This window comes from Monodelphis domestica, chromosome 4, assembly GCF_027887165.1.
Source record: "Monodelphis domestica isolate mMonDom1 chromosome 4, mMonDom1.pri, whole genome shotgun sequence".
Classification (NCBI taxonomy): Eukaryota; Metazoa; Chordata; class Mammalia; order Didelphimorphia; family Didelphidae; genus Monodelphis; species Monodelphis domestica.
The window spans coordinates 445,494,963-445,509,402 of record NC_077230.1 but is presented as its reverse complement, the minus strand read 5'-3'; positions in this window follow the sequence as shown (position 1 = coordinate 445,509,402).

Genomic DNA, 14,440 nt, shown 5'->3' with positions numbered 1-14,440 from the left:
TTTGTGGTGGCAAAAAATTGGAAAATGAGGGAATGCCCTTCAATTGGGGAATGGTTAAACAAATTGTGGTACATGTTGGTGATGGAATACTATTGTGCTAAAAGGAATAATAAAGTGGAGGAATTCCATGGAGACTGGAACAACTTCCAGGAAGTGATGCATAGCGAAAGAAGCAGAGCCAGGAGAACATTGTACACAGAGACTGATACACTATGGTACAATCGAACGTAATGGACTTTTCCATTAGTGTCAATGCAATGTTCCTGAACAACCTGCAGGGATCTAGGAGAAAAAAAACACTACCCACAAGCAGAGGACAAATGGTGGGAGTAAAAACACTGAGGAAAGGCAACAGCTTGACGACAGGGGTGGAGGGGATATGATTTAGGAGAGACTCTACATGAACATACGAATGCAAATACCAATAACATGGAAATGAGTTCGGATCGAGGACACATGTGATACCCAGAGGAATCACGCATAGCCAATGGGAGGGGTGGGAGGGGAGAGGAAAAGAAAATGATCTTTGTTTCTAATGAATAATGTTTGAAAATGACGAAATAAAATAATGTTTAAAAGGAAAAAAAATGTAACCAAAAGAATAATTTCCTTCAAAACTTAAAAAAAATCTAAAATAAAAAGAAAGAAATTAAAGAATTCCTTTGTACAGTCTTAAGATCAGAGCCTTCCTCCAATAGCACCCAAGGGCAGGATCTCAGTACTTTGCCAGCCTTTCCACTCCAAGCCCTACCCTCTTATCTGGAATGCCACTGCCACCAGAATGGCCCCTCTGCAGCCTAGACTCCTCCAAGGCTTCCAAACCACCCCAGGGCTTGTTATTCTGCCTGGGCATCCACCTATAAGGCTGGTCACCCTGAGAGCTCCCCCCTTACGCTCCATCACTCTCCCTTTATTCTCTTCCATATTCTCAGGATCCAGTGACATTGGTCTTCTTACTTTTACTCACACAAGACTCTCCATCTCCCGACCCACCATTTTTACTGGATTTTTCTCCACCCGAGGCTACACTGCTGCCCCCATTAGTCTCTGCATCCTGAGTTTACAGGATTCCTCCAGTTCTTGTCTAAAATCCCATCTTATGGGGACAGCTGGGTAACTCAGTGGATTGAGAGCCAGACATAGAGATGGGAGGTCCTAGGTTCAAATCTGGACTCAGACACTTCCCAGCTGTGTGACCCTGAGCAAGTCACTTAACCCCCATTGCCTAGCCCTTGCCACTCTTCTGCCTTGGAGCCAATAGACAGTATTGACTCCAAGATGGAAGGTAAGGGCTTAAAAAATAAATGAATGAATGAATGAATGAACATATATATGGAGAAATAAAGGATTTCTAATTCTAAGGGATTCTAAATCCACCTAAATAAACTCTCAGGTTCCACAAGGAACCTCTTCTCTTGTGTTTCACAGGCTACACTAATCCTCCCTGATTGACTAACTCAAATTTATACTATCTAAATAAAAACTGCTGCTATTATTCTTATATTTCTCAACTTTGCCTTCAAATTATAAAATAGCAAAGGCTGCTGGTTGAGTCTCAACAAGAATCAAGTTAGGTTTTTCTTTGGGCTTCTCAGTTAAACAATCTATAAAACTACAACAGATATTCAATAGTGTTTCCCAAGTTGGGAAAGGAAAACACCGAGCTCCTTCAGATCTTTCCCTCAAACAGAGAGAGGGAAAGATGTTACCTTCTCCAGCCCTGAGAGAGAGTCTCAGAGAGTGTGTCTCTGCCAACTGCCAGAGAGAGTAATTGACACAGAAAGATGGTTATAACTGTCACATCTGAAATTAACATACTCTCTCAGCTCTGCTTCAAACTCTAGTTCTTTCTCAAGCAGCCACTTTACTTCTTATCTCTAAACTAACAAAACAATACTTATTTTCTAATATCATCCTTACAATTTCCCCCCTTCAAGCATATGGAGAGATGAAAAATCTCTCCCGTAGGCTCACTATTCTATGTAATTCTAAAGCTATACCTAATCTTATTATATTTCCTAAAAATAGTCTTAATCTTATGCTTATCTTATCCTATTCTTATTGCTACACTTTATCTATGCTAACCTGTACTAGGGATATAAATGAAAGAAAAGAAAATTTCAATGAAAACAAATAATGAATGAAAACTTATTTGCAGAAATTCAAGTGTAAAACATATAATTACAGAAATTCAAAATGTAAAATACAAAATGCAAACTTGAAAAACTTTAGAAATAATAAAATACAGTTACAAACTAACTTATGTTTTACAAAAAACTAAAGACTATCTAAAATAATAACTATGCAAAACTCAAGCAAACTTCATTTTACAAATCCTATTTGAACACTTCAAATGAAACTTTTTACTATATTAAGATCTTATCCTATCATTAATACTGAAAACCAAAACTAACTACATTAAAACTCAAAATCAAGTTACTATACTAATAACATCAAAACTTTTTAATAATTTAACTATATACACATCTATATAAATATACATATCTATACAACTTCTACATCTATGTATATGTTATATATAAATTATTTACATGTTGCAGGAGGAAAATAAACTTCCCCCTTAAAGATAGTCTAAGAAAACCTAAAGATTTTTTTTAGAAAGATATGTAAGTTTTCTTGATCTTATCTCTTAGGAACACAAAATTTTCCTGTGAGATAAGATCTTGTTATTTCAATGTGTACACTTATTATTATTTTCCCAAGGTGATTTATCTGTATTTATTTCTATGGATACTCACCTGGTTATGATGTTGCTGAGTTTGTGAGAAATGTGTTCTATATGTGTATGTTATTTTGTAGTGAATATTTACCAAATATTTAAAGTTACCTCCTCTGCTACTGTCTTCTGTCTTCATGTTGTTACTATGTAGTATTTACAACTATAATGAAAGTCTGTACTGTTATAATCATGCAAAAATCTTGCAGTTCATGTTCATAAGTAGTCTGTGTTCCTCTTCTCTATGTTGATTTTTTTCTGCAATGTCTTTGTTACAGTTCATTTGTCCTTTCTGCTGTCATCTTCTGTGTTGTCTTCTCCTTTGTCTTGATCTTGATCTGTCTTCATTTCATTCTTCTTTTTCTTGAATAATTTCTTCATCTGATATCTTTTTGACTGCAGCCGTGTTGTCTGATGTAATCTGTTCTTTTGCTGCTGCTGCTTTTTTCACATGCAAGCAATGTAGCCACATTTCTTTCTCTATTACATGAATAGCTGATGGTGTTGTCAAAATAACATGAAAAGGTCCTACCCATAATGGTTGTCTCTAATATCATCCTTACAGTAGGAAACCAAACATTTCTGAATTACAGGGACCAGGTAGGGCAAAGCCAAGAGACCAGACCAGATAAATGGTATCTCTGGACTCTGACTTCCAAGAACAAAACATGGTCTTTGACGCCACCTTCCTGCCATACCTTTGCCTCACTCAGCTCTCCAACTCCCACCTGGGGATCTTCTCTCTTTCCTGGGGGAATTTCTCTCCACCATCCCAGGCCCCTCTCTGCCCATCTTGAAGCCAGCCCCTCCTAGTCTCTGCTTTGAACCTGGGGAAGCACAATCTCATCTTTCACACTCCCATCCCTCAGAACCCACAGTTCTCTTCTAGCCAGTGGGGAATGGCTGTCACAAGTGAACTTTGGAACTTTGGAAAGAACAAAGCCAACTTCTTTGGATGCTACCTTTGGTGTTATTTTAGACCTTCTTAACAGACCCTTTCTAATCCCAACATTAAATTCTCATCCTTTTTCTTTCACTAAAAAGGTGACTTTTCCTCTCTATGCCCCTCACCTGATCTGACTCCAAACTTCTTTCTAAGCCTCCCTCCCAGGCCTGACTGATCTATCCAAACCCCAAGTCATGGAGGTCAGGAGCAGAGAGTGTCCCTGTGCCATCCCTGAAATTGTGAGGCACTTGGCCATCCCTTACTGATGAAGAGGATCCCCCTCCTGAGTGGATGAAGAAATGACAGCTCACCTGTCTCTCTCGACCCTGAGCTGCCTTATTCATGCCAGGGCTACCGAGATCCTGAAAATTCATGCCACACAGTATATGTGGGAGCAGCCAGTGTTGTCCTTTGAGTTCATTCTGACAGCAAGCAGGGATGGAGCCCTCAGAGGAGTTGGAGAGAGAGAGAGGCCACTGGTCACTCGGTGGGGGCAATTTCAGCCAAGCTGAGGAGCCTGAAGCCACATGGGAAGGGTCTGCTAAAGGGTTTGGGACCAGCCAATAGAGGGAGAGATAAAATCCAGGCCAGGCTCCCAGCTCCCTGAGGCTCTGCAGAATTCTGGGATCTTTGCCAAGAAATCCCCAAATGGGGTCATAAAGGGGCCAACGCACCTGCAATCACTGAACAACAACAACAAATACCAACAAACAACAGAGGATCTCTAGAAGTGGGGGACCCAAGTGTCCAGGCTTTCCCAAATTTATTACTCACATGAATGCTTTCTCTAGGATAACCTTTTTTTTTTTTACTTTTAAACATTATTTTATTTGGTCATTTTCAAACTTTATTCATTGGAAACAAAGATCATTTTCTTTTCCTCCCCCCCCCCCACCTCTCCTATAGCCAATGCATGATTCTACGGGGTATCACATGTGTCCTTGGTCCGAACCCATTTCCATGTTGTTGTTATTTGCATTAGGGTGTTCATTTAGTCTCTCCTCAATCATATCCTCTCAACCCCTGTAGTCAAGCAGTTGCCTTTCCTCGGTGTTTTACTCCCACAGTTTGTCCTCTGCTTGAGGTTAATGTTCTTTTCTCCTAGATCCCTGCATATTGTTCAGAGACATTGCATAGACACTAATGGAGAAGTCCATTACATTCGATTGTACCACAGTGTATCAGTCTCTGTGTACAATGTTCTCCTTGCTTTGCTCCTTTCGCTCTGCATCACTTCCTGGAGGTTGTTCTAGGATAACTTTTTTTATGTCTAATGAGGTCTGCATTCCAGGTAGACACTTTCCTTTATATTTCCCTCTTATATGAGCATTTCAGGATGTTTCCCATGGGACTGAAGAAGCTCCACCTGTTCAGGAAAGTACTTGCTATATTCATTATCCTGAGGTGAAAGAGAATTCTTTATTGTCTATCTTGAGCTAACACTAACCTAAGTACCCCTACTTAGTACCTCACTAGTCTGAAGAAGGGATTCAATGTCCTTTGTCTACCTTTTGATTGAACTAACAAAACCTTGAATTACATGGAGGAATTTGTAAGTGTAATGATTATCTTGGGGATGGTGTTTGTTGATCTTGAGGAGGCTACTATTCATGAGCAGATGGATGGTGAAAGGTAGAAGTCTAGGTGGAGTGACTCCTACTCTACTCTTTCACTCACACTTCCTGGGCTATGATATAGAGGGATAATTTAGGAATATATGGTTCCCATATGGTAAGTAGGTGATGAGGAATTGAAGGGAAGTCTCCCCTATTAGATGATGGAAGGGGTACTCCCAAAAATCCTGTTCATGAATTGACCAGGAAGACAAACCTTCCTCTAGTCTGTTGACTTAGCAAGGGAGGGATCCTGATCATCACTAGTGATGGTTGATCAGAACCTCAGTGAGTAGCTCCCTCAAAACTCCTTTGAAGGAATTCCTTTTGAAATATCTGACTGTGTTTAAATTATTTAATAAATATTGGATATTAGGAAGCGGGGGAAATTGGTTAGAGGGTAGTGGTGTCCCTGATTTCTAAGTCCCTTCAAGGTCCTTTGTTCTGTCAGTGTCAGAGCCAGATTAGAATTTCCCTTCACCTCCCAACTAATCTTAGGCTTAATTAAATCCTAAAAGGGTTCAAGGAAAGAATAGAGCAGATAAAATAAGGCTGATAAGGGGTTTGGCTCTTGGGCTATGAGTCCATTGCTCCCCACAGGTCCAAAGAAACCAAAATCTCTTTATAGGTGTCATTAGAGATTTTAAGACGTATCACTCTTCTGTAGAAGTCTCAGGGCTAGTCACTTGAAAATCTTTCAATTGGCTCTTCACAAATCTCTAGAAAGGTAGGATGCTTCCTCCCACCTTGAGATTCAAACTCAAATGCCCAGAGTTCCTCTTGGAGCTCTCTCAGGTCATCGCCATTCTCCCATGATCCTCTGCTACCAACAGTCTTTGCCCGCCAATCATATCTTCTTCCAATTTCCATTCTTACCTTTGCATCCTGCTCTTACACAAGTCACTTTCTAAAATGGGTGACAACTCCAGAAACTTGTGAATCCTTTGATAAGAGTTTATGACTTCAGAGGATGAGAAGTATGGATTTCAAACTTGTGAATCTTATGATAAGAGTTGACACCTTTAGAGGATGACAAGAGAATCCCACAGACACTGCCCCTGAGGCAGTGCTAGACAATTTGGAAACCATGATTGGCCCCTGAGAAGCGGGGAAGGGACAAGAAGTCATCATTAAAGCATGCTCTGAACTCCCACAGGGGAGATTGTCTTTGAGAAGATAGTCTGAAGAGATTGTCTTCTGGTGATAGTCATTTGACTGGGAAGAGTCTTCGAGGGAGCTTTGCTGGAGACTATAGCTTGGATCATGGGGTTGGAGCTCAGATTGAACTTAGATTCTTACTCCTAGACTACTTTGTTGGGTGAGTAAAGGGGCTGACTCATTTCCTAGTTTCTGGAGAGACTAGTTTCCATCTTGGAGGAGGCCATGGTGGTTACTCACCATCGGCCCTCCTGGCTGATGACAAGTATAGATATTTTCTCTAACCTCTTTCACATTTCTCTATTATTTCTCCTCTATTTGTAAATAAAGTTTCTGACTCAAGATATAATGAATATTGGTGACCACATAATTTAATATAATTATTGTCCAACCATTAATTTTAACCCTTATCCTGAGGATAGCCACTGCCTGAGGTCACAGTCTTACACTGATTTGGGACTGAATATTGTCTAAATCTTGTTCCACTTTCATCAAATTCATAATCACGCTTTGGATTTTTCCTATGCTTATATTAATCACAGATTTATCCCAAACTGAAGTCTCAGGAAACATCACTGAGGAATCTATGATGACCAGATTCTTCCACAAAATGCTCAGTTCTTTTGTCACCTCATTTACTTTGAACCTGGTCTCTGAATCTGAAGAAAAGAAATAATGATATGTACACAGAAAGACACACACACAATGGAAATATAAGTTCTTTCCTCTAATGGCAAAGTAATCTGATTTTTATTCAATTTTCCCAGTCAAGAAGAAGAGTTTTCAACCTCAAGCAGGCAGAATCAGTTTTTGGAAACAATTTTGGTCTCATCTGCAGTTTTACTGAGTTTAGAAATACCTTCACAAATAGTAACCCTGGATGCTCACAACACACCTGTGGCATAGGCAGGCTGAATGAACATATTCATCTCCCTTCACAATTCAGGTCATGAGCTCAGAATGGAGGAATGACCTGATCAACCTCCCTGAAGCTAGATGACAACTCAAACTCTGTGACTGAGCATGCTCTGTCCACAGTACTAGAGAGTCTTTCTTTATTGCCCTTTCTATCTTTCTTTTCAATGCCTCTTATTGATTATAATTTTTCAGTCTCAGGTAACTGTCCTGAAATTGTGTGCTGATTATTTTGGATGCACTATCACATGGATACTCTTGGGAAATTTCCTATTCTAAGTTCAGAATAGAGTAATCTTTTTAACTATCTTCCAGTAATTGTGGAAGTTATATGAAAATTTTCCTCTTTTCATTTACAATCCAAAGATATTATGGCATTTGATGCAAATACACTGAACATTCAAATTATTTCACGGTCTCTAATAAATGATTTCTCACACTCTATATTGAGTCCATCATCCTCTCATGAAGTAAACAGCATGATTCAGCATTGATCCTCCTGTACCATGTCCCTTTAGTGGTTCATGACATTTTTGGAAGTTCATGATGATATCCAACAGTTCTGGCTTGAAATTCTTTAATGGCACCTCATGCAGTGAAGAATTGCCTAGTTTGGTTACCAATATATTTCCCCTTGGAATAACAAGCATATAAATATTGGAGGTCTAATAGTTTTCTCTGTGCAGTGATTCCAAACCACCATGATTGGGTATTACTTGGTTGTTCCTTCTGGGACTATATTAAATGCCTATCCCTTCTAACCAAGTACAACATAGAGTTTGCTTTCTCCATGTCTCCTCAATTTGTTAGCACACCACCACATCAGTTAGACACACCAGTGTAAATCTATTCCCCTGGATGGCCACAGAGATGCCCATAACCTCATTTACCTGCTGTACCCTGCACCAGAGCATCTGCCTCATTGCAAGTTTACCCAGTAATCTCTTCTCATTGCTGTTGTAACCACCACATCAAGATGTTGCAAATGTCTGTATTTTTCCCCTGCAGAGGAGATGGCTGGCTTTTTCAACAACACTAGGTATGCTCATTACAAGCCATTGGAGAGTCACACACATTCTACAAAAACTTTGCCTCTCATTGCAGGACAAAGTCTACTTCTCATCTGAACTTCTATTTCTGCTGCTATCAAGTCCATTTCCAAAGTAATTGGTTGGTACTCCAGGTCATTCCATAGTTTCTCCGAGGGGCAACCTGGGTACGACAGGTAGTGATTAGACAGTTATGTCTGAGAAAGCATTTCTTTCCAAGCCTGCTTTCTATATATAAAGATTTGTGTGCTGGGGGAGAGGCCCTCACCCTGAGAAGATGAAAACGTGGAGTCCAGAAAAAGATAAGAAAACTTTTATAAAATATTCTTTCCTGCAGCAAATGTTTAAATACAGTCCAGATTCAGACTCTCAAACCCCTCCCAACCCCATCCCTGTCTCCCAGAGAAAGAAATGAGCAGTCTACCTAGAAGGTCTCTGATTTAAGCTGTAGAGGAAGAATCTTAAGCTTTGCCATGTAGAAGTGGGCCTGTAAAAACAGCCTGAGCACAAAACTCTCTTTCCCCCTCCTTCTCCTTCCCTTGCCTGATAATTTACCTTCACACAAGCCACATGTTGCCCATCTCATATTTCCCCTTGCCCCCTCCCTCCTCTGGCTGGGTTCTGGCCTTGGATCCCAGAACCATTGCCACCTCTTACTCCACCTCAACAGTCCTCTCTGACTCATCCCTACCTTTTGTCCTGACCTTGGGGTGTCTGGGTTATCCTCTTGTCTGTAAACAAGGATAGCCAGCTGTCTACAGTCCATCCTGTTGCTTCTCTCCCCTCAGACATAGCCTCAGTATGTATCCGTAAATATTAAAATTAATATTCCATAACTATTATATTTTAAATGTTTATGAATAATAACTAAAGTAGAAGAACTACCTTAACCCAGCCCGGTCACAAGAGAAGAGAGCGAGAGGGAAGAGCTACAGAACTTAAAACACAATAACCTGACCATGCAAATGTGGACATGCAGGACAAGGGGTGCTGGGAAATACTGAGAGACTTCTGGGTGATGAAGTCCAAGGGTTCAGAATTCTAATTAATACATTTTCCCTTTGTGATCCTATTGGGAGACTAGTCTCCCCAAAAGGATAATGGAAACATAACTAACTTTTAAGTTGCAATAATTTGTGGATAAAAGGAAAAGAGAACAAAACCAATGATTTCTAGATGCACTGACAAAAAGCCAATTAGGGGGCAGTCCCCTTTGGCATAAGAGTATACATACAAAATAAATGCTTTCACTACCAAAGTTCAATTCACCATATCTCAAAGTTTACTCTGGATCTTCTAGTGCAGTGTGTGGTCTCTACAGGCATCTTCATGGCGCCTTCTCCAAAAAGTTTGAATTTTGGATTCTGGGAGATAGTTTCTTGTTTCTTATCCTAAAATTACTCTCAAAAGAATTTAAACTTTGCATCACAGGATAATAATGCAGTTCCCCCTGAGGAGATTGGTAACAAAAACAGGGATCACTCAGGGAAGCATGGCTGAGTTATGAGGTATATGAATTGATTGGCAAAAGAAAATCAAAAACATCAAAAAATCCAAATAAAAGAGAAAAAATAACTTGTGGATGAAATATAAAAATGTCAAAGTCTTATGTGTAAAAATATAAATAAAGGAAAAACAAATCTATAACAGGTCCTTGAATCAGGGCCCAATTAAAATTATTTTAAGCAATTATGCACTTACCCAATCAGTAGCCAGGACTACAGAAAGTTTGTCACATTATGAAAGACAGAAAAGAAACTAGATTATGGGAGCCAGGAAGGCAGCCAAAGTGAGATACTTGGTAGAATGTGGGACAAGGAAGCCTTGCCTTTGACAAATGTCAAAACAGCCACAATCTTGAACCTCAAACAAGCTCAAGTCCTCTTGTTTTGGCTCAAAGTTTCATTAATCCCACTGGAATTGGTTGATCTCTTTGACCTTGTGTTCAATTGGCACTATGCAGGTTGCATTATATTCCCTCCTTCTGGAATTAGACAGAATCATTAAGCAAAGTCTCATGATTTTTTTTTAAACACTTACCTTCCATCTTGGAATCAATACTGTGTATTGGTTCCAAGGCAGAAGAGTGGTAAGGACTAGGGGATGGGGTTAAATGACTTGCCCAGGGTCACACAGCTGTGAAGTGTCTGAGTCCAGATTTGAACCTAGGACCACCCATCTCTAGGCCTGACTCTCAATTCACTGAGTTACCCAGTTTCCCCCTCCCATAATTTTTTTTTAAAACCCTTACCTTCAGTCTTGGAGTCAATACTGTGTATTGGCTCAAAGGCAGAAGAGTGGTAAGGGCTAGGCAATGGGGGTCAAGTGACTTGCCCAGGGTCACACAGCTGGGAAGTGTATGAGGTCAGATTTGAACCTAGGACCTCCAGTCTCTAGGCCTGGTTCTCAATCCACTGAGCTACCCAGCTGCCCCCCACCCCATAATTTTTAAAGAATCAATGACATTATTTTTATAGTCTAAAGCTTTTTGGGTATGCATTGAAGTTAGAGCAAATGTATTTTTTAAACTGCTATTACTACAAAATAAAAAATAGTTAAAGAAAAATCTTCTCAATACTGTTGATATGTGTTTCAAATACAAAAAGAAGAGAAAAACAAATAAAACAAATACTATATTGCACAAGCAAGGAAAAACAATAAAAAAAGTTTTAAAAATCAAAAATATATAGCTTACAATCAGTGACACACTGGGTCAGCCAAGGAAAGGTAGAATACAAAGGTTCCTCATCCAAAAATGAAATCCATTTCCTTTTTAATTTGGTCATCAATCACTTTGTGAGTGCAAATGATTTTTACAGAGTAATAGTTTTCCATAAAGAACAGTAGAACATTAGATAATGCACACTTAAAGAAAGTACCCAAATCCTCAAAATTACAATAGCCCAGTTAAGGACAATAGCAAACAACCCCACTATCATAGAGGATTCACGTGAGTTGCAGTATATAGCCACTTGCTGTATGACATTTTAAAAAACCTTAGAAGCTGATGGATACCTTGTTGCAAGTTTTTTTTTTTAAACCCTTACCTTCCATCTTGGAGTCAATACTGTGTATTGGCTCCAAGGCAGAAGAGTGGTAAGGGCTAGGCAATGGGGGTCAAGTGACTTGCCCAGGGTCACACAGCTAGGAAGTGGCTGAGGCCAGATTTGAACCTAGGACCTCCCGTCTCTAGGACTGGCTCTTAATCCACTGAGCTACCCAGCTGCCCCCACCTTGTTGCAAGTTTTACAGGTGTAGCAAATCTTTCAACCATGGCAAAGATATTTTTAAACAAAGTCTATTACTGCCATTATTTCAAAATTTGGCAGAAGAATCTAGAAAAAGAACACAAATCTCAGTATTGTTGAGGAAAACCTTTTTGGGTCTAGAACAACACCAAGAAATCTAGATTGTTCTGGTGGAAGTAAATTCATGCTTTCAGAAGCTTCTTTTTTTCTGGCAGGAACTTCTTTTTGGTTCTCTACCTTTAATACACTATATAAATATGTGTATTATATATATATATACACACATATATGTTTTTAGAATCTACTAGATATCGAAAGTAATTTCTGAAGACCTCTTAAAATTATAATTTAAATTCCTGGCTCATTAAATTCTCTAAAGGTTGTATATAATTGTAACCAGTTTTGATGAAGTTCATCCATCATCATCTATGTGACAAATGCAGCATCCCTAAGGAGTTATGGGTTTTCTATTGAAAAAAGGTATTTATGGGCTTTCACAATGATGTTCTTCAGTACAGTCATAGGGGAAAGGTACAAATCAAAATTATGTAATAATATATTGATTAAAATAATACATGAACTTAAATGAAACTAACCCTTAAAGCAATCTGTAAAATTATAAGAACATTGACAGGATACAGGCAGTGAATTGAAAAATCCTTTTTCTCCAATTCCAATAGATTTCTTCACTATTATGGAGGGGGGTAAACTCAAAATAGTTAGCAAGCAATAAACTCCCATATATATTTAAGATTCATTCCCCTCCCCAGTATTTGTCACCCATTTAGGTTTCATTTGTCAGAGCTCTGAAGTTCCTCATAGAAGCACAGGGCAGAATCTCCACTCTGCATGTTGAGAGTATTTAAGACTTTCAAAAGTTTGTCAAAATATTCCAGTTTGATCTGGAATTCAAGCAGCTAAGCTTGTTGCTGCATATTCTTGAGGAAAAGCAAACAAAATGGGAAATATGTAGTGAAAATACAAACTGCCAGTAAAAAAAAAATCCAAGCAGAGCCAATATGTGCTTGTTAGCTCAAGCAATTCAAACTGTTCTTTGAGAGTTTGAAGCATAGTTTGGAACAGCATTTTTTCTCCAAAAAAAAAAAAAAAATGGAATTGAAAGGAATTAGCTAGGAGGCTTGGAAAAGTATTGTTCTTTCACAGCAAAACTTAGAGGGAAAACAATAGTGTATTTGCATATGAGAAAAAGAGTAATCCTTGGTGGGTCAAGAGAAAAAATCAGGCTTATTCCCCAAAATTCTGACTTTAAATCCAATCATTTGGGATAACTGCCTTCCCTTCAAAAAACTTTTAGTAATAGCCTTCTAAACTAGGAGTCCGGTCTCAGCTTTAAGAAATCCACTTAGAAACCAGAAGGGGATGGAGCTGAATAGCACAGGTTTTGCATCTCCTCTGCTAGAAAAAAAAATGCTGGAACAGGCTGGAAGCCCATATTAGTTGGGGGAGGTGGCCAAAGGGATTGGGAGTGGAAGGTTTTTTTTTTTTTATGTGGCTCAAATTAAAAGGCTCTTGTAGTGATTCTGGAAACTGCAGGCTGGACAGGCTATGCTCAGGGGTGGCAGGAGCAGCAGGGCTGGGAGGTAGGAACAGCAGTGGCAGTCATAAGCTGAGGAATAAGGCAGTTACCAGAACAAGAGAGGAGATATCTCCTCCTCTCTTGTCCTGGGCTACAGCAGTGGAGGAGGGCAGAGACCCTAGTCCCCGTTCCCACTCTTGTGGTGGGCAGATCCACAGCACCAGTCAAACTTAGTATCTTTACTGCAAGGTTATCTGCTCAAAAAATTTGAGATTTCGTTTCCCGAAGTGGTTATCCAAAATGTAAAGATAAAAATAAATATTCTATAATTATCATATTTAAATGGTTTATGAATAATAACTAAAGTAAAAGAAGGAACTAAATTCAGTCTAGTCAGGAGAGAAGAGAGCGAGAGGGAGAATCTCCAGAACTTATAACACAATAATGTGATCACCCAAACATGGAGGTGCAGGTAAAGGAGTGCTAGGAAATACAGAGGGACTTCTGGGGGATAAAGTCCAATGGTTCAGAATTCTAAATAATACATATCAAACCCTATATGAGCTGGCTGTTGCCTTTCCTTGGGGCCTAACCTCTTTGGAAGCTATTCAGGCAGTTTAACAGAGACTTTGAGGAGCTCATCATGAGGGAGGTCCCTCCCTGGAGCACCCCAACGCACCCCAACTGGTGAAAGCCTGATTAGGAGACGGTCCAGCCAGCCCGCAGCCCTTGTCACACACAGGGGGACTTGGGAAGGTTCTCTCTCAGGCCTAAAAATCCTTTTTGCCCTCTTCACTCAGGTACCAAATTCTGTGGAAGAGGAAGAAGTTCTTTGGGATGCTTAAGGCAAAGGAAATGCAACAAGCCATAGACTAGATGGCATCTCAGGGCCAGGTCTGACAGGGAAATAGTCATTGTTCCTAAAACACAGGAAGTGAGGCTTTTCCATGCCAGGGAGCTGCTATTAGGATCAATACAGCACTGGAACCATCCATCCTTTGGCCCCTCATTCAAGACAAGGACCAGCCTGTCTGCCTCAGTTTGGTCCTCCCTGAAATGAGGAGGTTGTGCTCAGGGCCTTCTTACATTAGGATTATTAGGAAAGTCTGTCATTATATGGAGGAGGAGGAGGGGGAGGACATTTTTGCCCGGATCAGCTCGTGATGGCAGAATCCCTTTTCCTTCCCTCCCCTTCCCACTTCCCTTCCCTGCTGTCCCCAGTTTTCCCCAAATGTAG